The sequence below is a fragment of the Nicotiana tabacum genome, chromosome 3, assembly GCF_000715075.1.
Source record: "Nicotiana tabacum cultivar K326 chromosome 3, ASM71507v2, whole genome shotgun sequence".
Lineage (NCBI taxonomy): Eukaryota > Viridiplantae > Streptophyta > Magnoliopsida > Solanales > Solanaceae > Nicotiana > Nicotiana tabacum.
The window spans coordinates 44,216,113-44,243,741 of NC_134082.1; the positions used below are offsets into that span (position 1 = coordinate 44,216,113).

The 27,629-nt window shown below is 38.8% G+C and overlaps 1 long non-coding RNA gene across 2 annotated transcripts; it reads left to right on the forward strand.

The window, feature by feature from the left end:
• Positions 1 to 1,700: 1,700 nt before the first annotated feature.
• On the forward strand, positions 1,701 to 3,595 carry LOC107809296 (uncharacterized). Of its 2 annotated transcripts, none has more exons than XR_001653373.2 (2): positions 1,701 to 2,460; positions 3,098 to 3,595. It is a non-coding gene; the product is annotated as an uncharacterized LOC107809296 (long non-coding RNA). The 2 variants fall into 2 exon arrangements; XR_012707488.1 differs by having other exon boundaries at positions 3,150 to 3,595.
• Positions 3,596 to 27,629: the final 24,034 nt, after the last annotated feature.

Consider the following 27,629-nt stretch of genomic DNA (forward strand, 5'->3'; position numbering starts at 1 on the left):
TTTGACTGAATTTCAGATTGAAACTCGAAGAAGAAGAAGAAAACATATTGCACAAATTGTAGATTATTTGTATTCTGATTGTAGATGCTTTATTTTTTGTTTGTAGATGCTTTATTTTCTGTTTTTCACAAATAAAAAAATGATGAAAACTTCTACAAATCTTCTGGAAAAATGCAATTATGTCAAAAATCCCAATTATGCTACAATTGAATGGGAATTAGGATATTAAAAATTCAATGTACCCAGTTTGTAGATATTTTGTAGATAATTTATAGATTTTAAACATATATTGTAGTTTAATTGTAGTAAAAATGTAGTAATTATGTAGATACCCTTACAAATAATACTATTTTATACATACTTAAACTGATTTGTAGTATATTTGTAGAATTTTTGTAGATGAAGAGAAAAATTTTGTAGTCAACATTTTTTCAACATAGATTGTAGTTTAATTGTAGTATAAATGTAGTAATTTTGTAGATAATTATGAAAATAATATTACTTTATACATCATAAAACTGATGTGTAGTTTATTTGTAGATAAATGTAGGAATTTTATAGATATTACCGTAAAATCAGACTTCCATAAAATTTGAAATATATGTGGCATAGGATGTAAAAATCTCTTTTATTTATTTTTAATTCTAATCAATCCAACTGCAACTACTTCATATTTTTGATGTATCAAATGTGTGTATAAAGTGTGCGAAATCAAGAAACTCAAATTAGAAATAGAAAAAGTAAAACAGAAGTAAAAATAAGAAATGGAGAATGGAGAAGTAGAGAACAGAGGAGTTTCCTCGTCGGAAGCCGTCAACGGCGGCGAAGATGTATTTAGTTGAAATTCTGATCAATCCAACTGTAACTACAATTTATCTACAATTTATCTACAATTTCTGCAATATGTCTTCTTCTTCTTTTTCTTCTTCGAGTTTCAATCTGAAATTCAGCCAAAACCAAGTTTAAATCTTCACCAAAACCCCTCAAAATATAGGTATAAACTCCAAAACATATTCCCAATTATTTACAACAACACCCAATCAAAACAAATAATGATTTTTGAAAATTCAAATTTGAATTCAAAGCTTCAAAGCTTTTTAATGGCTGTGTGGAAAGCAAAGTAGTTCTACTAAGGCTTCTAAAAATCATAAACTGGTCAAAATTCATGTCCGCTTATCTTTTATTTCTGAAATATCATGATGTTGTTGCGCGAAGCTTGTTGGTCATATGCTTCTGTTGCTTTTGTTTCACATTCGTAGTGCACATTTCGCCTTCACGTTTGTGAATACTATTCTTTTCTGTGAATTTAGATGGAGAATTTAGTTTCAGAAGATGGAAAATGGTAAAAAAAAACATGAGTATGGGTAAAACGTGGGTGGGACTGAGGGGTTAGGAGAGAGAAACGTACAGATTCCTTTAATTAATGAGTAAATAATGTACAATTAATTATACCCTTAATTAATTATGGTATAGAATTGGTAATTTGGTATACTAAGTGTAATTAAGTCAAACCTTAAACATTGAGGGTAATAAGGTTTCCTATGTAGCATAGGAATGTAAAAATTCCTTGTCTTAATCCCCCCAGCCCAAATACCGCTCTTCCCGCCCCAGCCCAAAAAAAAAATCTGACCCAAAACCCGCCTGTTTGACCCGCCCATTTCGCTTAATATATAACATCCTAATATTTCCCCCCCAATTCAAACCCTAAACCTAGGAAATACAGAAACGATGGCCCCTTGTACTGTTCATCTTCTTCGCCGATTCAAACCTTAACTCGCCTAAAACGCAGGCGAGTTCACTCAAATGGGTCCCTTCTCTCCACGTCACTTTATTCCAATGGATTTCTGTCAGAGAAAAAGAATATGCCTTCCGAATTTGCACGATAATTGTACTATTGAGTGTTTTGCTGGATGAATTGGAGTCGTGGATGGATGGAAATCAATCCATGCTTTCCATTTGTCCCTAAAATCGCTCACAAACAAGGAGATTTTTCGAATTTTTGGGCAGAAGCTTCGAGATTTTTAAGGGTTATATATAAGGTGAGTTTTCTTGTTTAAGGGGTAAGAAAATATCAAAGGAAAAATTTTTAGAAAAATTAGTGGAGTAAAAACTTTCTAGAGTTCTTGAGTTCCTTTTGTGAGATTTTTCAGTTTTTTTGTCGTTTTCTTCTGATTTCTTTTGTTCAGATTCGAGATTTTTGTTTTCTTCTGATTTCTTTTGTTCGAGTTGGTTAATACAAAAAAAACAAAAAAAATTGATACAGATTCTGAGAGAACATATTTTTGAAGAAAGTTTCGGATAAGAAAAAGAGAAATTTCGGTTTATAATTCTGGGGATATCAAAGTTGATTGAGCTTTAGAGGTGCTGATTTTGTTGGTTTTGCCGTCAGAAGCTGCTGCTTTCTTCTTGGTTTGCTTGACCTTTATTTGGTCTTATTCCTTCTCTTGTTTTGTTTTCAAGGTAAACATCTACCTCCTCATGTTGTTTGTTTTATTGATGTATTAAAGGTTGTGATGAAATGACATTGTTTGTTTATCCAGCAGGATATGTTTAAACTCGCTTGAATGATCATTTGAACTTAACAATGAAAGATTAAAAAATGTTCTTGGCTTGTTGTGTCATTTCGTGCTTCTAAAATTCACGGCTACACATACACACACACTCATTACCTTTAATCATTCATATGGTTTGCTAATGTTATTGTGGAGATTTACTGAAAGTTGAGACGAAGCCTTATAAGTTCAAATTAGATTTTAAAATTAATGAATCTAGGTGAGGGGTTTAAATTGTTTTACTTCTCTTATCAAAATATAGCAGAATGTGTATTTGTATATGTGTGTTTTTATTGATGTGCGTGGTTTTAGGTTGGTTAATCACTTCTTCTCCTTTTCTTTTAGTTCCTTTATTAGCTATCTCTCCCATTCTTCAAAAGCGCTCGTGCAATTGTTTTATTGTATTTCTTTATTTCTGTCCCAGCTCATGATGCAGTTCAATCTGGTCTTATATGATAGTTCTTCGTTTATGGAAGTTCCTTTCCTTATTTATTTACTAGTAAAGTTAGAATTTTGATTACACTATTATCTATTCCATCTGCAAGGGGACTTTTCTCTTCTTTGTTGTTTACTGCCCAAATTCTCCCTGTTTCATAGACGGGATCTGGAATAGTGAGTGGAGTTGGAGTCTTTATGCTAAAAGGTGATATCGGTGGAGGAGTAGTTATGGAATGATACATATCTTTTCCAAAAGCCACTTCCTCTAGATGCCACTTTATGTGAAGATATATATATATTTGTGAGAAGAGCTAGCTGCTTACTTGCCTACTTTGAGATTATTTGGAGGAAATGCAAAGATTTTATATAGAGAGCTAAGGCTTTATCTGTGGTGTCTCATGAAATTTCTGTGCAACTGATTAGAGATTCATGCTTATTTCTTGTAGGTTGTGTATGTACGTGTATTGTTTGTGTGTATTTCTGATGTTTGTTTATTCACTGTCAATCATGTAAAATTTAATGACTAATGTTTAGTCCTTAATTAGCAGAATGAATGTGTGAAGGTTAGTCACATATGAATGTAAAGACTGATCTCTTTTTATTTATTATTCTTTGTCGTTATGTGTATATGTGTGTCAGCGTGTTAGAGATTCCAATGTAGTGAGGACATTCGAATTTCTTCCTATTTTTTCAATTATACAGTAATTAACTCACTATGCCTGTAGCAGGGAATCTTTTAGTATAGATAAATCTGCCCAGTTTGCTTATAATCTTGGAAGTGAAGCCTGGGTGATAAATTGATTCCATAGCTCTTGACTTTACAACAAATCTCAAGGATAGTTAGAAAATAATTCGAACATCCGTAGTTTGCTTTAAGTGCAACCTTTTAAAATAATTTGAGGTGTGCCGTGCCCAAACAAAACCTATAATACATGACCCTCACAAAATTAGATCAAGAGCTAATTCCTTTAGAAAATAATTTGGGGAGTGCCATACACAAATAAAAATCCTATAATCTATGGCCCTCACATAAATATAAATTTAGTATAGAAATTTCCTTGAACTTTCGTAGTTTGCTTTAGGCGCATTAATTAAATAATTGTCATAGCTACGGGTACGGTTCCCGTGACGTAGTCGTGACTCTTTATTAGTAAAATCCGGGGGTACATTTATGTGACCCAACCATAATTTAATCTTTAATAATTTAAGCGTATTGTAGATCTCGGGTACGGTTCCCGTGACATGATTCGCAATGTGTATCAAACAAACAAGTGTACGACAATCGTAACTTATTCCATAATAATTCCATAAATTAATTAAAAGCGGTTTATAAAAGTTAAAATGCACAGTAGGTTTAAAACATGTAGTAAATCAGATAATAGGCCAATTATTAATAGCTTAAGTGACCGTGCTAGAACCACGGAATCTGAGAATGCCTAACACCTTCTCCCATGTTAACAAAATTCCTTACTTAGAATTTCAGGTTTGCAAACTTTTAAATAAAGTCGAAAATTTCCTTGATTTGGGATTTTAAATAAATCGATGACTTGGGACACCATAATAAATATTCCAAGTGGCAACTCTAAAAATAAATAAAATAATCCCATTTCGAATAATGTCACTTAAATTGGAAAAACTCCCTTATATCCCCTCTCGGGTGGAAAAATGAGGTGTGACAGCAAGCGGCTAGAGTTAAGCCACCCATGGATGACCACGAGTTAATCACTATCTTCCTTCAGGCTCAAGAGGGCATAATTTCTTGCTATCAAGTCACTTCAGAAGAATGTCTCGAGACCCCGAGGATGCGGAGTTGCGGCCGAGTTCCTTCCCTCGGGGCTCGTCGAGGCCCGACTCAAAGAAGACGAAGATTGAGGCTAGATAAAAATGGGGAATTTTCAAGGCACATGGCTAAGTCTGATAGAGCCGGCCTACCCAAAGCCTGTATCGAGGTATCGCGTCTAGCTGTCCCATATCCATGCTTTTACAATTAATGCACATTGTACTATAATAGGATTCCCCTCCTATATAAAGGGAATCATCACCACTTTTTAAAGGGTGGTTGTTACCCCAACTACTCTACACAAGATCAATAACAAATTTCTCTTCTTTCTATCTAAATATACACGCTCGAAACTACTTCTTCCATTTATTGCCTTCGTATTTGTTCTTTATTTATTGCTTGGTATTGGCCATAAAGAGCCTTCTTTAATTGTATCCTATATTTTATTCCCTTCCCAGTTATCCGCGATAGCTCGAGCTCGAGCCCAGGTGTCGCGCCCCCTTTTTCCTTCCGCGGAGAGGAGTCCGGGTTTCGACATTCATGGGGTGTAATGACTCATTTCCTTTTGGGAATTAGGTATTTGAAGAGTCTCCACCTAACGATTTTAAGGTGCGTTAAGGCACCAATAAGGTTCAACTACAACTATGTTTGATAACTAGAGATAGGGTAAGAGATTGAAATTATCCTAAGGGGAATGTGTTATGCACCCCTCAGGATCCACTAGTGTGGTTCCCGACCAGATAGTTTTTGTGAATTTGTGCAATTAGCAAGTAGACAAGTAGGGCTCAAATAATAAGGGATTTAAGTTAAACACATAAGTGTTTGAAAACGATCAATGAAAGCAAGTTTTTTTTTTAAAAAAAAGAGTTATAATCTAAGCGTACTTACAAAAATAAAAGGAGTGTCCTCGGTTTGTTTGTAATATGGATCACGTCAATGCAATACCCGGTATGACACTCCTCATAAGAGGAGATACACGTGGTATTAGTGCACCGATCATCATATCAATATCTACCATTTCCCACCCCGTTAAGGTAACTAAAGCGAGGGTTGGTCTCGACCTCTATTGCATGATGTTACTCGTCCCTTCCTATCAGTCCCGGAGGAATTTTAGGACTCCTATTCCTATAAGAAGGAGGTTCTAGGCAGACCCTCAAGTTTAAAGGTAAAAATACTAAAGTGACATACAAAACATATAAGACTGCAATTAGGGGGAAACATATAAGCAGATAGAAGGCTCAGTTATGCCACTGCAAATAGTGCACATAGACAACATGACTTATACACTGTTAAGATCTGAATTTAAAGTCCTAAGCAGGGTGTTTAAGTCAGAATCAGATTCATTATATAACTCAGAAAAGAAGTCCGAATCAGGGCTGCCTGCTGGTTGTAACAGTTGATAATTAAACAAAGGCAGTTCCAGTTTTATTTAAGTAATTACCTAAGGCCTGCCTAGGCGTAAGCAGTATTCAGTAGTTATTTAGAATTGCTAAGACAGTTTGGAACTTACTATTAACTAAAACATGTTGTTCTAATTGCAGAGATTATTACTAGTTATTCAGAGACTTCGCAATGTGAAAACTATCACCTTACTACCTCTTACATGAATCAGTAATTATCTAGGCATTTTTAAACAAAATGCAAACAAGATCCTAGAACATGATATCTAATATGCACATGCAGAAGACAGAGTTCCTAAGGCATGACTTCTAAATATACAAAAGAATTGCACAATTATTAAGAAACGACTTCTTGAGTAACAATTTTTATTTATTCGTCCTAGAAGCATGATTTCTACGTGTTGGACACGAAGCATGGATTAATGAATGAGATGCTATAGCAGGAAGTATGAATCCTAAGAACATGATTTCTAATGCATTGTATGATTGATTTCTATTGCACAACTTGGAATATAAACCTAATAACATGTTTTCTACCCTTTAACTATAGCATGCATATTTCCCCATCCCTTTTCACTAGCCGACTCCATAATTATTTACAAATTATTACAAACCATGTGATTGAATTACATAAGAGAAAATAAATACAAAAATAAGAAGTTACAATCATAGGAAGCCTGATCCTGACTTCCTCTCCGAGTTATGTAATAAACCACTTCAAATGTCAATACTGTTCCAAAGCCATTCTCATACTTGGGTGTGTTAGAGTTCCCTAAGGACCTCAAGGGATCCCGGGCAGTGCTCACACCCAGATTGCATAACCCAGATTAAGTGCAGTGTGGAAGAGCCAGCCCTTATGTGTCCAGGTTCAAAGGGAGCTCAAGGGTCCCAAAGAAAGGCTCATATAAGAGGGGCAAAACCTAATGACCTAAGAGTGCATATGAGAGTGCTGGACATAGACTCACAGGAGTTGAGTTGGAAAATAGTTTTGAGAAACAACATGTTTGAAGTGAGTTTGTAAAACAACAAAAGGATTGCCTAATAAAAACAGTTTTCGAAAAGGGAACGGACTAGGAGTAACAATAATACACACAAAACAAATTCAGAGAGGAGTACATGCTTCAGCAGTTACAAACATGGGAGTAGAGGGGTTGGGGACATAGAGGATTTCTGATTGTAAACACATAGCCCCATTGAGGGTCTTAGGACTAGTTGGACATGCACAACAAATGCTGGTACTGGCATAATCACCAACTGGTCAGAAAGAACATAAACATATTAAAGGGATATGAACTTGGGATTCACAAGATGACAAGTACATAATAAGCGACTGACAAAGTATGCCTTGAAACACACATGGGGGAGTGCATTAATCTACAGGGGAAGGGGAGACATTATAACATGCTGGTAATGTAACTTAGATGCAAGTTTCACAACAGAACCACAAACAGAAGTGGACCAAGAATGAGAAAGACTGAAAAATAAAGAAGCATGTTGTTGTTGAAACTTAAAATTAAACTAGGACATACCAGTTAATGAAGCAAAGTACAGAAAATAAAGCGAGTAGAGTTCCACAGTCTAGCTTTGGCTTTCAGACGGCTAGACAAGCAATAGCACAAACAGTAGGGAAATAAAAGATAGTTTGAATGTGTGTGTGTGTGTGTGTGTGTTCTGAACTTAGTTGTTCGTGTGTTTAGAGAAGAGATGGTAGGGTATTTATAGCTTTAAAAACGAGTAGAAAATAAGGTAACAGTAAGGGTTTAACACAAATATAGAAATAATCATAATCAAAATCCCATTAATACAAGTACTTCCATTTAATCAAGTAATTACTATTTAACGGATACCAGCAGGGATAATTAAGGAAAGAAATTAGTTTGAGAAAGATTGATTCTTACCATATAGGGGATAGTAAAAGTATAGAGTAAATAATTGGGTCTAAGTACAAAGTATACTTAATTTTTGGAAAGGATTCAGCAGGGGTAAAACATCACAGCAAAGGAAGGGAATCAATCAATTTAAACAGAACGAGTAAAGCTAGGGGTTTATAAGAAAACCTTGCAATCAAACCGTAACCTAAGGAAATCAAGATCAATTAGGAAGGGGTCATGATTATATACTTCGACATATAAATAGAAAAGAATGAGCAGGAGTATCAGACATGCAAGGCCAAACATATTGGCAAAAGAAGCAACTAGATAAACATATAGCAGTAACACGAGTAGGCTAAGGATTCAGTAATAAGAGAACCTACTTGAAGCATGGTAGTCAACAAAGTCAAGTAGTCACGTAGAACTAAAAATGAAGGAAGCAGTCTAACACATAGCAACAGGTAGGGGAGACCCAACACACCGAAATAAGTGAAGGAAGTCTTCAAAAGCTCACAGTAATAAGTGATGAAAAATTTAAGAATTAGGGTTTTAACAAAAACAGTAGGACCTCTGAATCGGTCAACACAAACAAAGGGAAGGATTCAACCATGAAGAACTCAATCGAAACAGGCATAGATACAAAAAGACAGTTTCAGAACCCCGGATAAAACCAAAGATACTTAGGGTTTTAACACGATGAACCAGGTAGAAAAAAAGCATAAACAAATCATTCAAACATAGTAAAATCATAAAACAACACTGAAAATCGGAGAAATGATCTTTTAAAAGAGGTTAACAAAACCCTAATTGTTGAAAATGAAGAGTCGCTTTGAAAAAAATCGGAAAACCTTTAAGAAAAGAACTTAAGAGGTTCATAACATACACAGATCTAAGATATATCTGAAAGAAAATCGGAACGCCTTTAATGTTAGGGTTTCAGAGAACACAGAAAAATGAGAAAGACTTCGAAAAGTTACCGATCTAGCCGGAAAAGCCATGGATTTGACTTGAACATACATGGATGGCCGGAAAAAGACCATAGATAGAGGTCGAGCAAATACTAGAGTAGATCTTTTTGAGATCTTTCCATAAAATCACAAAAATAGGCGACCAGAAGACATAGGAGGCCGGTATACGTCTCAAACAGCCATGAGAGTCCATGGATTGAGTGAGAATCGAAGGGGATTAGGGTTGATTTGGGTGACGACGGCTAGGGGTTAGGTGGAGGTTGCAGAGAGAATTGGAGAGGAAGGGGGATTCAAGGGCGGCGGTTTGATGAAAATGAATTAGGTTAAGGGGGTCATATGAGTTTATTTTAGGCAGGTAGAATGGTGGCCGTTGATCTGAATGATCAACGACCTAGATTAAAAGGGGTAGGTAGGGATCCGGGTTTGGGTAGGGTTTAAAAGGGTTAGGGTCGATTTTAATTAAAAAATTGGGTCGGGGAATTGGGTTTTGATTTGGGGTTAGATTTTAAAGTCAAATGTGGCTACGAGTTAAATAGTCACTTTTTCCTTTTTTAATTTATAAAAATAGTAAAATAGTTTCAAAAAGCTAATTTAAAAGGTTAAAATAATTTATTACACATAAATAATAATTTAAAATACAGGATCCAATTTTATGAATATAAAACCTAATTAAACCTTAAAAGGGCTAATATTGCAATTATATGCAATTTAGCTTAAAGAATACTGAATAAAACTGTAGAAATATGTAAAAATTACCTTAGCCATATTTTGGCATAAATATAAAAATCCAATAGATTAATTGTCAAAATAATAATTTTGGAAATAATTAATTGGATTTTATGGATAAAAAAGGAGAAAATAAATCAATTTAAACTTTTAAAAATTATGGAAAAATAATGAAACACTTGGACATGCTTATATATGTATATATATATATATATATATATATATATGCTATTTTGAAGTTATTTTGCATATTAAAAATATATAGGGAAAAATTGGGTATCAACAACTACTCCTCTTTACTCGGGAAGGATGAAAGAGTTGTCGGGTAAAGATATGATGATCAATTTTGACCGAGCGAAATGGCTTGAAGAGGTTTAGGTTGTACCCTGGCTTTTGAGATGCCTACATATCCCTGGTTTTACAGGAATCAGGCCGTATGTAGTTCAGGATTCACCTGCGGAGTATGCCGATGAAGATATTTCGAGGACAAATGCAATATTTAGGGCCGGGTGAGCGATAGGTCTACAGGAATCGTTAAGTTTGATATGGCTGAGGGAACTGGAGCGGAACCGATCCTGCCGGGTTGGCCTTTGCTCGCTGGTTTTCTTGAAATTAGAAACAATGCAAGCGCGTATTATGCATAAATTTAAACATGATACAAATTCCCGTTGGACCATGAATGTTGTCTTTGGACAGTTAGGATGACGTCCTTAGACCATGATGTCCTGGGCCATGTAGTGTATGATAAGGGATTCGCAGGCCATGAAATGATGTTCTCGGGCTATGAGGATGGTGTCTCCGAACCATGATGCCTTTGAATAATGATATGCAAAAGATTGAAAGAGATCCTCAGGCCATGACATGGTATTCTCGGGCTATGAAGATGGTGCCTCCGAACGATAATGTTTTCGGATGAGTTGGCGATATTTCAGCCCATGAAAAATGCAGTAGTATGATGCAGACAAGACAGAGCTTAGTATTGCGAATTGAAGGGCAGAGCTTAGCCCGTTAGAAAAGCGAAATAAATAGTGCTTAGTTTCGAAGAAAATTGGAGGCAAAGCTTACCCTCAGAAGGCAGAATGGTAGCCTTATGCAATGTAGATGCAGATGGGGGTAGAGCTTAACCTCGGAAGGCAGAATGGTAGCCTTATGCAAATTGGAAGGCAAAATAGTAGACTTATGCAATGCAGATGCAGATGGAGGTAGAGCTTAACCTCGGAAGGCGGAATGGTAGCCTTATACAAATTGGAAGGCAGAATAGTAACCTTATACAATGCAGATGCAGATGGACGTAGAACTTAACCTCAGAAGGCAGAATGGTAGCCTTATGCAAATTGGAAGGCAGAATAGTAGCCTTATGTAATGCGAATGCAGATGGAGACAACGTTTAGTCTCGGAAGGCAGAATGGTAGCCTATGCAAAAATGCAGATGGAGACAGTGTTTAGTCTCGGAAGGCAAAATAGTAGCCTTATGCAAGAAAATAAAATAACGAATGATAGTAGAGTTTTCTTAGCTGATAGCAGATTGCGGCATTGTGATTACTAGGAGCATTGTGACTACGAAGCATTACTTGTGTGTGCTGATAGAAAATGTTGGCAAGTGCAACGATTCAGAGAGTCGTATTCTTGAACAATGTTTGTTTCCATGGCATATAGTATGTTTAATGATTTCACTATCCTAGTGCCTGCTTCCAAAGAAAAATCGTGAGTTTTGTAAGGGGGAAGGTTAGTTCGTGTCCCACTGGCTTTGCTTGACTCGTGCGGCTTTGATCAGGTGATACCGTTTGTATCATTGGGATAGCGTTACTAAACAAAGCAGTTTCAATAATAAACATGCATGATTTTGTAAAAGTATGACATAAATGTATAGTTAAAATAGCTTTTAGATGAACCGGTGACTGTGACGTGGATCAGGTCATTGCAATCTTTCCTACTACAGAATTTTGAGGGCCCTCCTCAAAATTCTGCCCCAGTTTGATGGGTTGACATTTTTGACTGTTGCTCGTGCTGCGATCAGCTGAAATTACTTCGGAATTTTGAGGGTCCTCCTCAAAATTCTGCCCCAATTTCCAATTGCGAGGGAAATGAATTTTTTATTGAATTGTGACCGAACACATAGGACTGCCTATGTATCCCCTCTTAAACGGGAATCAGGTCAGGCGTAAGAAAAGCATAAAGATTACACATAGTAGCACTTGACTGAATCCGAATTGATCGGCTTTGGCCAGACTTCTCCGTCCATTTCTGCAAGTATGAGGGCTCCTCCTGTCAAAATTCGGTATACCATGTATGGACCCTGCCAGTTGGGAGAGAATTTCCATTTGGCTTCATCCTGATGCAGAAAATTTTTCTTTAACACCAGCTGCCCCAGTGTGAACTGTCTTGGCTTGACTCTCTTGTTGAAGGCTCTGGACATTCTATTCTGATAGAGTTATCCATGACAAACTGCATTCATTCTCTTTTCGTTTATAAGGGATAGTTTCTCATAAGGACTCTTTACCCACTCTGCGTCGTCGAGCTCAACTTCTTGTGTGATCCTTAGGGAAGGAATTTCCACCTCAGCGGGAATGACAACCTCTGTACCGTAAACCAGCATGTAGGGGGTTGCCCTGGTTGATGTGCGGACTGTTGTGTGATACCCCAATAGAGCAAATGATAACTTCTCGTGCCACTGTTTATGCTTTTCTATCATTTTCCTTAATATTTTCTTGATATTCTTATTTGCGGCTTCTACATCTCCATTCATTTGAGGCCTGTAGGCTGTGGAATTCTTGTGTCTGATCTTGAAAGTTTCACATATAGCTTTCATCAAATCGCTGTTGAGGTTGGAGCCATTATCAGTAATGATTGACTCTGGAATTCCGAATCGACAAACAATGCGGTCGCGAACAAAGTCTGCCACGACTTTCTTAGTTACTGCTCTGTAAGATGCGGCTTCGACCCATTTGGTGAAATAGTCTATGGCTACTAGGATAAACCTGTGTCCGTTGGAAGCGGCAGGCTCGATTGGTCCAATAACATCCATTCCCAGGCGACAAACGACCAAGGTGAACTTGTTGCATTAAGCTCGTTTGGAGGTACCTTTATCATGTCTGCATGTATCTGATAGCGGTGGCATTTCTGGACATACTGGATGGAGTCTGTTTCCATAGTCATCCAAAAGTAACCAGCCCGGAGTATCTTCTTTTCTAAGACAAAACTGTTTATTTGTGGACCGCGGGTCCCATCATGAATCTCCTTTAGTAGCTTGGATGCTTCCTTGGCGTCAACACATCTTAATAGTCCCAAATCAGGAGTCCTCCTATACAGGATTCCTCCACTGTGAAAGAAGTTGTTGGACAATCTCCGAAGTGTGCGTTTATGAGTAGGATTTGCAAGTTCCAGGTACTCTCCTTTTGCTAAATATTCCTTGATATCATGGAACCAAGGTTTTTCGTCTGCTTCCTCTTCAACATGGGCACAGTAAGCTGGCTGATCATGGATCTTTACTGGAATGTGATCGATGAAATTCTTGTCTGGATGTTGTATCATAGATGATAGGGTAGCCAATGCATTGGCGAACTCATTCTGGACTCTGGGAATATGCTGGAATTCCATCTTCGTGAACCTCTTTCTCAATTCCTGTACATGATGCAGATACAGGAGTATCTTGGAGTTCTTGGTTGTCCATTCTTCTCGTACCTGGTGTATAAGTAAGTCTGAATCCCCAATTACTAGCAGCTCTTAAATGTTCATGTCAATGGCTATTTTGAGCCCTAGGATGCAGGCTTCATACTCGGCCATATTGTTGGTGCACGGGAACCTGAATTTGGCAGACACCGGATAATGCTGACCGGTCTCTGATACTAGGACTGCTCCTATGCCAACTCCTTTGAAGTTTGCTGCTCCATCGAAGAACATTCTCCAACCGTCATAGGATTCTGCAATGTCTTCTCCTATGAATGATACCTCTTCATCAGGAAAATAAGTTTTCAAGGGTTCGTATTCTCCATCCACGGGATTCTCAGCGAGGTGGTCTGCCAGTGCTTGTCCCTTGACTGCTTTATAAGTTATATAGACAATGTCGAACTCACTCAATAGGATCTACCACTTGGCTAGCTTGCTGGTGGGCATGGGCTTCTGAAAGATGTACTTCAAAAGATTCATCCTTGATATGAGATATGTAGTATAGGCACAGAAGTAATGTCTCAGCTTCTGAGCTACCCAAGTCAAAGCATAACAGGTGCGTTCCAATAGAGAATACCAGGCCTCGTACGGGGTGAACTTCTTACTGAGATAATAAATGGCTTGTTCCTTTCTCCATGTTTCATCATGCTACCCCAAAACGCAGCCGAAGGCTCCATCCAACACTGCAAGGTAGAGTAGTAAGGGTCTACCTGGCTCGGGTGGGATTAAGACTGGTGGTGTTGATAGATACTCCTTGATTTTATCGAAGGCCTTTTGGCAGTTGTCAGTCCATTTGGTAGTGGCGTCCTTCTTCAACATCTTAAAGATTGGCTCACAGATAACTATAGACTGTGCTATGAATCGGCTGATGTAGTTGAGCCTTCCCAAGAAACTCATCACATCCTTCTTGTTATTTGGCGGTGGTAGTTCTTGAATGGATTGGACTTTTGATGGATCCAGTTATATTCCTCGGCGATTCACAATAAACCCAAGCAATTTCCCAGCAGGAACCCTAAATGCGCACTTGTAGGGTTTAGTTTCAGGTTGTACCTCCGCAGTTTATTGAAGAACTTCCTCAGATCTTCCATATGGTCAGTGGCCTTCTTAGATTTGATGATAACATCATCTACATATACCTCTATCTCCTTGTGTATCATATCATGGAAAATTGTAGTCATGGCCTTCATGTAGGTGGCCCTTGCATTCTTCAGGCCGAACGACATCATCTTGTAACAGTACATTCCCCACATCATAATGAATGCCGTTTTCTCAGCATCTTCTTTATCCATCCAGATCTGATGATAACCAGCGAAGCAATCTACAAATGACTACAGCTCATGCTTGGCGCAATTGTCAATTAGGATGTGTATATTCGGCAAAGGGACGTCGTCTTTCAGACTGGCCCAGTTGAGATCTTGGTAGTCGACACAGACTCTGACCTTCCCATCCTTCTTTGGCACTGGCACAATGTTGGCTTACCATGTCGGGTATTCTACTACCGTGAGAACCTTGGCTTTTGACCTGCTTGGTGACTTCTTTATTCATTTTCGGACTCATATTAGGTTTGAACTTTTTGAGCTTTTGCTTTATCGGTGGACATATTGGATCAGTTGGCAGTTTGTGAGCCACAATAGACGTACTCAGACCAGTCATGTTATTATACGACCAGGCGAATATGTCCTCATATTCCTTTAGAAATTTTGTGTATTCTTTCTTTTCTGATGGCGATAGGTGAACACTGATTCATGTTTCCTTGACGTTTTCTGCATCTCACAGGTTGACAATTTCGGTCTTGTCCAGGTTGGACTTAGGGTTGTTCTCAAAGTTCTCAACTTCTTTGACAATCTTGTCAGGTATATCATCTTTCTCTGAATCAATGTCCGTTTGTTGCGTTGTCTCATTGCATGTCACAGTCGATGGTTCATCAAGATAAGTAATAGTAATGCTGTATTGGTAAAGTAAGGAGAGATATCAATAAATATTAAATCATAAGGAAAATCAAACATGCTTTTGATAAATCGAATAACTATTCTGAAGCTCTTATTGCGAGAATTAGAAAATGCGAAAAGAAAATCATTTAGGAAATAAAACAGTGAATAATGCTTGTTTTAGACTTGCTACCCCGAGGCATGTCAGTCTTTGGTTGTTCTGATAGTCCAATTCTTGAGATATGCCCCTCTGCTTACAGCCAGTATGGAAGGGTCTTCCTCCCCCTCCTCATCGAGAATAACACAACAGTCCATATCACTGTCTTCTAGGAACAAGTTCTTCATTGCTGCAAGCACTTCTTCTTCACCTGACCTATAAATAACGTCAGCCTGTTGGAAAGTCTGCTCCAGATGCGGTATTGGCTGCTCCAGTGGATAGTAAGGACCGTGCCATGGTGGCGACCAGTTATTGAATTCTTCCCATGTGTAATCATATCCCAGACCGAAAGTAGTGCCATGTTTATTGAGTTTTATGGGCTTAGAGATTCTTTGGAGGTTCTTGCCGAGCCCTTTGCCAGGTTCGTACCCACTCCAATTCAGTATACTCTCAATTTTGCTATCCCACCATTTGTCTTTGTTGATAGCATTGAACCTTTCAGTGTGGTGGTAAGTTTCTCCACCTAGTTTCCTTCTTCCCTCGATTGCCAGAATGGTCTGGCGATTGTATATAGGTTGCTACCGTCACCATGAATGATCACTTCCTGGTGATTCCATTCGAACTTTATTGCCTGATACAACATTGATGCTACGGCCCCAGCATCATAAATCCATGGACGTCCCAGTAGCAAGTTGTAAAATGTTGGCACGTTTATCACCTGGAAATTGACCTCGAACCATGTTGGTCTCATCTGGAAGCATAGAATAATCTCACCAATGGTGGACCTCTGAGAACCGTCGAAGGATTTCACATTGATTGCTCCGTCTTTTTTCTCATGCAGCCTTTTACCCAACTTCTTGAGTGTTACCAGCGGGCAAATTTTAAGACTGGAACCTCCATCGATCAAGATTCTGGTGATGAAATAATCTTCGTATTGCACAGTGATGTGCAGTGCTTTGTTGTGACCCAACCCTTCAGGTGGCAGCTCGTCCTCATGAAAGGTGATCTTATGGCTTTCCAGCACTTATCCTACCATGTTAGCCATTTCCCCGCCAGTGATGTTACTTGGTACGTATGCCTCACTTAGCACCTTTAACAGAGCGTTCTTGTGTGCCTTAGAGTTTTGCAGAAAAGAGAGAATGGATATTTGGGCTGGCGTCTTGTTTAACTGGTCGATGACCGAATATTCCTTGGCCTGTATCTTCCTCCAAAAGTCATCTGGACCAGTCTCAATGAGGGGCGGCCGATTGGAGGCCTGCTTGTTTGATTCAACTAGGTGTTTAGGGGTATAGACTCTACCAGTTCTTGTCATACCCTGTGCAGCGATAGTTTCTTCAAACCTGACCTTGCCTTTCCTTCTTGCCTCGGCTGTATAGTCCCAGGGTACAACATTTGTATAGAATGGTATCATGGTTGACATCGCCACCGGGATTGGCGCGGCTATCCTTACTCCGAATGGAACATGTGCCTTGGGTGGCAAAACTACAACCTCAAATGGTGCGGGTGCATTTGATGGAGACACGAATTCAACCTCAATTGGTGTCGGTATCTTTGCGGATGGTGCTGCTTCAATCTCAAGTGGTACAAACATATTCACCTCAGCGTTCTCAGATGGTTGGATCTAGGCTATGATTGGATTGAGAGTAATCGTTGGTTTCTTTGGTTCATCACCTTCTGTGATCAACCCGATTGATCCCTAGGGATCCTAGTCATCTTCAATTTTAATCATATGGAAACCTCCACCCTTATGGTCCGGAAAAGGTTTGTTGCGGACATTTAGAGCGGGCTCTTTTGCCACAATGATCTTGTTGTCAATCAAAGACTGGATCTTATCTTTCAAGGAACGACACTCATCGATGGTGTGCTCTTTCATGCCGGAGTGGTATGCACAAGATTTGTTTGGGTTAACCCACTGAGAAGGGTTCTCAGGGGTTGCAGCAGGGATGGGGGTGACATAACCAGCAGCTTTGAGTCTCTCATACAACTGGTCGATGGGTTCAGCGATGGATGTATATTGTTTTGGAAGTCTGCGATCAAAATTAGGTCGAGCTATAGGGAAGTTTTAGCGTGCAAGAGGTGATTGATAGTGGGATGGTTGAGCGTTATAGGTTTGGTAGACATGAGCGGGTTGGGAGTATTTGGGTGAAGTAAGTTGATATGTAGGAGGTGGAGGTGACTGATAAGTTGGTGGTGGAGCTTGGTACGAGGGTGAGAGTGCTTGGCAATTTGGAGTTGGCTGGTATGTGAGTGGAGGTGTTGGGTAAGTTTGGTATTTGAGGGGAGACTTTGTCCTTTGTGCAACCATCACGACCCCTACATCCCTCTTCTTGGACACACCATCGGACTGTAAGGCCTTATTTGTAGCTTGCAAGGCCTCGAAGTTTGTGACCATACCGCTTTTGATACCTTCTTCAATTCTTTCACCCAGTTTGATAATGTCGGAGAACTTGTGGTTCTCAATCATCATCAACCAATCATATTACTATGGGTCCTAAGCTCGGACAAAGAACTTGTCCATCTGTTCCTCTTCTAAGACAAGTCTGACCTTAGCGGCTTCGGACCTCCAGCGAGTAGCATACTCGCGAAACGTCTCTGTGGGCTTCTTCTTTAAATTTTGTATATAGAACACGTCTGGTGCGTTCTCTGTATTAAAACTGAATCTATTCATAAAGTCAGATGCCATGCCTACCCATGTTGACCACTTTTTGGGATCTTGGCTGATCTACCAAGATAATGCATGTCCTTTCAAACTCCTCATGAACTGCTTCATGCAGATTCCTTCATCCTTCCCTACTCCAACTAGCTTGTCACAATATGTCCTCAGATGGACCCTTGGATCACTCGTACCATCAAACATTTCAAACTTAGGAGGTTTGTACCCCTTGAGTAGTTTGACATCAGGCTGTATGCAAAGATCCTCATAGTTCAACCCTTCAATTTCTTTGCTTCCCTCAACGCCCTGAATCTGGCTAGTCAATTTCTTAAGTTTCTCAGCCAGGTTCCTGATAAGTAGATCCTTTTCATCAGACTCAGGTGTGCCTGAGATATGTTGGGTGGAGTGTGGCATGGTCTCCACGTAGATTGGAGTGTTGTGGTGGCCTGGTGTGTGGGAATGGAAATGGTCTTTTTTGGTGTTTTGGGGTTCTGGGATGAGTAGTGGAGTGTTGTTTGGGGTATGACAGGTGTTGCATTGGGGCTTTGGTGGAACAGTGTGATGGCGAGGAGCGGAATGATTCTGTTTCTTTGGGATATTTTGTGGAGGTGTAGGGTTTTGAGTGTTAGGGAAGTTGATATCTGGGGTGCTGAGGGAAAATGACAGGCTTTCCAGATTCCGAACCTGATCGATCTCTTCTTGGAATTTCAGCAGTTTCTATTCAAGTTGTGACACATTCTCATTAGGAACCCGAGTAACTTGGCCATCAGTGGCCTCTACCCATTTAGCCGTATTCGCCTTCCTGATGTTGTTCAAATCTTCCATCTTGCCTTTGTTTTTGCTTTTGACAGGACTAAGAGGAGGAGTGGGTGGATGGCCCTTGGATCTTGTGAAATAAGATGACGATGACAGAATGCATGAACTAACCTTTGGGGAAGGGAATAATAAAAACAAAAATAAAAACAAAAGGTAATCAAGTTAGTGAGGATTATAAAAAGTATTGCAATATTTAAACACATAGTGCGGGAATGTAAATCGTGTCCTAATTTGGGAACCTCTTTGTGCCCGAGGTAGGCCTAGAGACAAATTGATTTGGAGAACTTAAAATGCTAAAATGCCTCATTTTATTGATAAAAATAGACGAATCCCAAATCGACACTAAATAAGCAAGGAATAAAAGTCACTAATGGCCATTGGCCTTATTACATTTATAAAGCGAAAAGATAAACTCCTATCTACTTGGCCCCAGAAGGACCTTCCCCAGGTTGAATACTATTGTTGATCAAATCCTCTAGCTCGCGTAGGTTCACCGGTAAAAATGCTTTTGCCAGGTGTTCTCCTTCGTTTCCCTCAGCGTTCTGGCAGTTGGTGACTCTCTTCCTCACTTTTCCTTCCAATTCCAGCAGACTGTATTCTAGATATTCTAACTTTTTGCTAGCTTTGGCGGCCGTCTCTTTCCACTCATTGATTTGGTCATTTGATGGAAGACTCCTCCACCAGTCTAGTAAGAGTGAGGGTGTGCTAACCATACCGAAGTTGGGGACCTCGTGCCTCATATTTCTGCAAGTCAAACAAGGTTAGGCCCTTACCCCCACCAAACTCGACTATTAATATCAACAATTAACATGAAGCATTTAGTTCACCAAATAAATGCACAGAATGTGATGACGCCCTTTTGGGTCTAGGGAAACCCGGTGGACTTTGGACAAGGCTATCTTAAAGGATCATTATGTGGAGAACATAACTGAGCTGACTAGGTTTGAGCATGATGCATACGCATTTTAACAGTGTAAGGTTTTATGGGGTTTTAGACTAGTACCCTTGAGCAGACAACTCAAGGGGGGAAGGCACGGAACTGCCGACTGCACCGCTGATCGACTAGATTTTACCGCAAATATGTCTTCCCAAATTTAGGGGGTAATGATATAGGAAAAGCGCAACCACTCATCAAGCGTTGCTATAGTATTTGTTTGGCACGAGTGGAGTATGATGTTGAGCATGATTATGCAATAATTAAAAGCATGTTGACATGTATTTGCACGTTAAGAAAGCGATAAATACAGCAGTTTCATAATTTAAAGCAACAATAAAGGAAGGAAACGAGGAAGATATGTCAGTTTCGCTTTTGAAGAAGAAATTAAACGCTTAAAGAAATTAAACAACTAATTGCACATAAGAGAGGGGTACAAATTCACAAAAACAATCTGAAATGGTAAAAGCTTAAAAATCCCCAGCAGAGTCGTCATGCTGTCGCGCCCCCTTTTTCCTTCTGCGGAGAAGAGTCCGGGTTTCGACATTCATGGGGTGTGATGACTCATTTCCTTTTGGGAATTAGGTATTTGAAGATTCGCCACCTAACGATTTTAAGGTGTGTTAGGGCACCTATAGGTTCAACTACAACTATGTTTGATAACCAGAGATAGGGTAAGGGCTTGAAATTATCCTAAGGGGAAGGTGTTAGGCACCCCTCAGGATCCACTAGTGTGGTTTCCGGCTAGACAGTTTTTGTGAATTTGTGCAATTAGCAAGTAGACAAGTAGGTCTGAAATAATAGAGGATTTAAGTTAAACACACAAGTGTTTGAAAACGATCAATGAAAGCAAGGTTTTATTTTTAAAAAAGAGTTATAATCTAAGCTTACTTACAAAATAAAAGGGGTGTCCTAGGTTTGTTTGTAATATGGATCACGTCAATGCAATACCCGATATAACACTCCTCAGAAGAGGGGATACATGTGGTATTAACGCACCGGTAATCATATCCATATCTACCCTTTCCCGCCCCGTTAAGGTAATTAAAGCGAGGGTTGGTCTCGACCTCTATTGCATGCTGTTACCCGTCCCTTCCTATCAGTCCTGAAGGAATTTTAGGACTCCTATTCCTATAAGAAGGAGTTTCTAGGCAGATCCTCAGGTTTAAAGGTAAAAATACTAAAGCGACATACAAAACATATAAGACTACAATTAGGGGGGAAACATATAAGTAGATAGAAGGCTCAGTTATGCCTCCGCAAACAGTGCACATAGACAGCATGACTTATACATAGTTAAGGTCTGAATTTAAAGTCCTAACCAGGGTGTTTAAGTCAAAACTAGATTCATTATATAACTCAAAAACGAAGTCCGAATCAGGCCTGCCTGCTGGTTGTAACAGTTGATAATTAAACAAAGGCAGTTCCAGTTTTATTTAAGTAATTACCTAAGGCCTGCCTAGGCGTAAGCAGTATTCAGTAGTTATTTAGAATTGCTAAGACAGTTTGGAACTTACTATTAACTAAAACATGTTGTTCTAATTGCAGAGATTATTACTAGTTATTCAGAGACTTCGCAATGTGAAAACTATCACCTTACTACCTCTTACATGAATCAGTAATTATCTAGGCATTTTTAAACAAAATGCAAACAAGATCCTAGAACATGATATCTAATATGCACATGCAGAAGACAGAGTTCCTAAGGCATGATTTCTAAATATACGAAAGAATTGCAGAATTATTAAGAAACGACTTCATGAGTAACAGTTTTTATTTATTCGTCCTAGAAGCAGGATTTCTAAGTGTTGGACACGAAGCATGGATTAATGAATTAGATGCTGAAGCAGGAAGCATGAATTCTAAGAACATGATTTCTAATGCATTATATGAATCCTAAACCTGATTTCTATTTCACAACTTGAAATATAAACCTAATAACATGTTTTCTACCCTTTAACTATAGCATACATATTTCCTCATCCTTTTTCACTAGCCAACCCCATGATTGTTTGCAAATTATTACAAACTATGTGATTGAATTACATAAGAGAAAACAAAAATACAAAAATAAGAAGTTACAACCATAAGAAGCCTGATCCTGACTTCCTCTCTAAGTTATGTAATAAACCACTTCAAATGTCAATACTGTTCCAAAGCCATTCTCATACGTGGGTGTGTCAGAGTTCCCTAAGGACCTCAAGGGATCCCGGGCAGTGCTCACACCCAGATTACATAACCCAAAATAAGTGCAGTGTGGAAGAGCCACCCCTTATGTGTCCAGATTCAGAGTGAGCTCAAAGGTCCCAAAGCAAGGCTCACACAAGAGGGACAAAACCTAATGACCTAAGAGTGCATGTGAGAGTGTTGGACATAGACTCACAGGAGTTGAGTTGGAAAATAATTTTTAGAAACAACATGTTTGAAGTGAGTATGTAAAACAGCAGAAGGATTGCCTAATAAAAATAATTTTCGAAAAGGGAAGGGACTAGGAGTAACAATAATACACACAGAATAAATTCAGAGAGGAGTACATGCTTCAGCAGTTACAAACAGGGGAGTAGAGGGGTTGGGGACATAGAGGATTTCTTACTGTAAACACATACCCCCATCGAGGGCCTTAGGACTATCTGGACATGCACAACAAATGCTAGTACTGGCATAATCACCAACTGGTTAGAAAGAACATAAACACATTAAAGGGATATGGTCTTGGGATTCACATGATGGCAAGTACATAATAAGCGACTGACAAAGTATGCCTTGAAACTCACATAGGGGAGTGCATTAATCTAAAGGAGAAAGGAGACATTATAACATGCTGGTAATGTAACTTAGATGCAGATTTCACAACAGAACCACAAGCAGAAGTGGACCAAGAATAAGAGAGACTGAATAATAAACAAGCATGTTATTGTTGAAGCTTAAAAATTAAACTAGGACATACCAGTTAATGAAGCAAAGTGCAGAAAATAAAGCTAGTAGAGTTCCACAATCTAGCCTTGGCTTTCAGACGGCTAGACAAGCAGTAGCACAAGTAGTAGGGAAAGAAAAGAGAGTTTGAATGTGTGTGTGTGTTCTAAACTTAGTTGTTCGTGTGTTTAGAGAAGATAGGGTAGGGTATTTATAGCTTTGAAAACGAGTAGAAAATAAGGTAAAAAGTAAGGGTTTAACACAAATATGGAAATAATCACAATCAGAGTCCCATTAATACAAGTACTTTACTTTAATCAAGGAATTACTGTTTAACATATACCAGTAGGGATAATTAAGGAAAGAAATCAGTTTTAAAAAGATTGATTCTTTCCATATAGGGGATAGTAAAAGTATAGAGTAAATAATTGGGTCTAAGTACAAAATATACTTAATTTTGGGAAAGGATTCAACAGGGGTAAAACATCACAGCAAAGGAAGAGAATCAATCAATTTAAACAGAACGAGTAAAGCTAGGGGTTTATAAAAAAACCTTGCAATTAAACCGTAACTTAATAAAATTAAGATCAATCAGGAAGGGGTCATGATTCTGCACTTCGACATATAAATAGAAAAAAATGAGCAGGAGTATCAGATATGCAAGGCCAAACATATTGGCAAAATAAGCAACTAGATAAATATATAGCAGTAAGACGAGTTGGCTAAGGATTTAGTAATAAGAGAACCTACTCGAAGCATGGTAGTCAACAAAGTCAAGTAGTCACATAGAACCAAAAATGAAGGAAATAATCTAACACATAGCAACAGGTAGGGGAGACCCAACACGCCGAAATAAGTGAAGGAAGTCTTCAAAAGCTCACAGTAACAAGTGAGGAAAATTTTAAGAATTAGGATTTTAACAAAAACAGTAGGACCTCAGAATTGGTCAAGACAAACAAAGGAAAGGATTCAACTATGAAGAACTCAATCGAAACAGACATACATATAAAAAGACAGATTCAGAACTTCGGATAAAACTAAAGATACTTCGGGTTTTACACGATGAACCAGGTAGAATAAAAGCATAAACAAATCATTTAAACATAGTAAAATCATAAAAAAATACTGAAAATCGGAGAAGAGATCTTTTAAAAGAGGTTAAGAAAACCCTAATCGTTGAAAAGGAAGAGTCGCTTTGAAAAAATCGGAAAACCTTTAAGGAAAGCACTTAAGAGGTTCATAACATACACAGATCTAAGATAGATCTGAAATAAAATAGGAAAGCCTTTAAAGTTAGGGTTTTGGAGAACCCAAAAAAATGAGAAAGACTTCGAAAAGTTACCGATCTAGCCGTAAAATCCATGGATCTGACTTGAACAACTATGGATGGCCGAGAAAAGACCATAGATAGAGGTTGAGCAAAGACTGGAGTAGATCTCTTTGATATATTTCCATAAAATCATGAAAATAGGCGACCAAGAGACATAGGAGACCGGTACACGTCTCAAACAGCCATGAGAGTCCATGGATTGGGTGAGAATCGAAGAGGATTAGGGTTGATTTGGGTGGTGGCGACTAGGGTTTAGGTGGGGGTTGCAGAGAGAAATGGAGAGGAAGGGGGATTCAAGGGCGGCGGTTTGATGAAAATGAATTAGGTTAAGGGGGTCGTTTGAGTTTATTTTAGGTATGTGGAATAGTGGCTGTTGATCTGAATGATCAACGGCCTAGATTAAAAGGGGTAGGTAGGGATCCAGGTTTGGGTAGGGTTTAAAAGGGCTAGGGTCGGGTTTAATTTAAAAATTGGGCCGGGGAATTGGGTTTTGATTTGGGGTTAGATTTGAAAGTCAAATGTGGCTACGAGTTAAATAGCCACTTTTTCCCTTTTTAATTTATAAAAATAGTTTCTGAAAACTAATTTAAAAGTCTAAAATGATTTATCACACATAAATAACAATCTAAAATACAGGATCCAATTTTATGAATATAAAACCTAATTAAACCTTAAAAAGGGCTAATATTGCAATTATATGCAATTTAGCTTAAAAAATACTGAATAAAACTGTAGAAATATGTAAAAATTACTTTAGCCATATTTTGGTATAAATATAAAAATTCAATAGATGAATTGTCAAAATAATAATTTTGAAAATAATTATTGGGATTTTATGGATAAAAAGGAGAAAATAAATCAATTTAAACTTTTAAAAATTATGGAAAAATAATGAAACACTTGGACATGCTTATATATGCATATATATATATATATGCTATTTTGAAGTTATTTTTCATATTTAAAATATATAGGGAAAAATTGGGTATCAACACCGGGCATCGACCTCGAGGGCCTTTCATCGATCAGTCTGAGGCCCGGGTAGCAAGACCCTCGGTTTGATTACTGCCCCGTTTTAGCTTGTATTTCGTCGATTAAACTTCACATACCTAGCATCCACCACTTTAACAACTAGCATAAAAATAATCACGTATTTTTAGAGTCCCATTTACAAATTTAGTTGTTATTACCATTTTCACGGTAAACAATATTCTCGGAAGCTCTCTGAAGACTTCTTTTTGATATTAGATAGAGAATTTTTGTCTGGAGCTATGTCTATTTGTACTGGAACTGCCTGCCAAAATCTCGAGCCAAATCATCCCATATGTGCCAGCGAGATATGTCTTGATCCATATACCACTCGGATGATATGCCGACTAGACTTTCTCCGAAATAAGCCATTAGAAATTCTTCTCTTCCACATGCCCCTCTTAATTGATTGTAATACCTCTTAAGGTAGGCTATGGGGTCCCCGTGTCCGTCATACTTTTCGAACTTGGGAGTCTTAAAACCCATGGGCAGATGAACATGCGGGAACATACATAAATCAATGTAGGATACGCTCTTCTGGCCACTTAAACCTTGTCTATTCTTGAGGCTTTGTTCCATGCTTCTCATTTTTCGAGTGATTTCCTCTTGCTTAGGATTCTTTGTAGATCTCTCTTGTCCTGCGGTAAACTCATACCGAGGTTGTTGAGGGTAAGAATTGGTGGTGAAATGAGTCGTGTCCGATGGAAAGGGCGGTGTTTGGAAAGTAAAGGATGATGGCTCAAAACTTGGCCTGGGCAAGGTTAGCTATATCGTAGCTGAAGTTGGTGGTGCGGTGAATATGTTAGAAGACACTCCCGAAACCAGAGCCTGGGGGAGAACCTTAGAAGGTGTTCCGGTGAAATGGGCTGAGATAGTGAGGTATCCGAATGGGGTGGTCGGGTCATTTATGGGGATGGTGGAGGTCCTACTTGTTCTGGGAATCAATTCAGGGAAACCAGGTATTGCACTAGGCGGCTCTCTACCATTAGACCAAGCCTCCCACATTTCCAACATGCGGAGGCGCAGTGCCCTGTTCTCTTCAGCAGCTGCCGACTCTGACGTCGGGATCACCGACAACAGGCTATCATCTTAGGGGGTGATCGTTGGTAGCTAAATTTTTGACGTCATTTCGACACTTCCTTTGGACCTTGTAAAGTATGGGCGCGAAGCCAGGTTACCACAAAACCAACCACCTTAAAGAACAAAACCTAATCTCAACAGCAGACACAATAAACCGGTTAGCTTGAGACAATTAACACATAGGGTATCACGCGTTGGGGAATACAATGCACCTAAACAGTTAAATGTATTTCTACATGTTTCGCAACGATTGCATGTCTCATTCCGGCTTTGGTCTATCTCCCAATCCTTTGCATCTTTCTTTTCTTTTGGCGCTTTTATTATTTGCTCTCTTTTCTTTGCACTCTCTCATTATTTTCTCTCCTATTCTTGTTTTCTCTCCTTTCTTGTTTTCTCTCTTTTTCTTGTTTCCTCTTTTATTCGAGTTATTTAAAATTATGACCGGATCTGATGGGGATTGCCTACATATCATGATGCTGCGTGAATTAGATCATCGCGTAGTTCAAAGGATAAATGCAAAAAATAAATAAACATTTTTGGTTTTTCTTCAAATTTTCATTAAAAATAGAACCCCCTAATCTTCTCTATTACAAACGACTCCATCATACCTAAGAATTGAAAAACTAAAATAGACTCGAAACATAAACTAGGAATGAAAATACAGACTCAAAAAGAGAAAAGAAAAACACTCAGGAATACAAAAGCGCCTCAAATCCTACCCGAGAGACACCAGTTGGTCTTGCCGCTAGCCTACGTGCCATGTCTTCCTGGAGGCGATAGAGGTCTTCCATTATCTGGCGAACAAAGATCATTACTGTGGTGAAGAACATAGACCTGGTCATGTCCTCGCATTCGTTGCACTTCATCACAATGTAGTCAGCGATTCTTCTAACCCTTTCCCTCATGATGTCCTTTTCTTGTAACAACCACCCAATTTGCTAAGATCTAGCCTCCAAAACCTGGGTGGCCGTATGATTCTGCTTTTGCAAATGCTGTAGGTCTTCATCTAGCTGTGCCATCAAAGCATAGCAATGTTCGCTCACGGCTTTGAAGCTATTGTCTTGTTTAGTCATTTCACCCTCAAGGCTATTAAGCTCCTTTTTCCAGTCCATGACCCCTCTATCATATCTTACGTTCAACTGTTGAACGAAAGCTGCCCGTTCTTCTGCATTTCTGGCTAACTTTGTTTGGGCCTTTGCTAGCTTAGCCTCAGTCTTTTATAAATCATCCTCATAGTCACGTACTTTCTGCGTAAGGCTGTAAATGATCTTTTCATCTTTTCTTCTTCTGCCCGGGTTCTCAGCTACTATTCTCATCTTCCGAACTTGGGCTCGGAGAGCTTCATTTTCTTGGGCCAACCTTCTTCTTTCACCTTCAGCCTCTTGCGT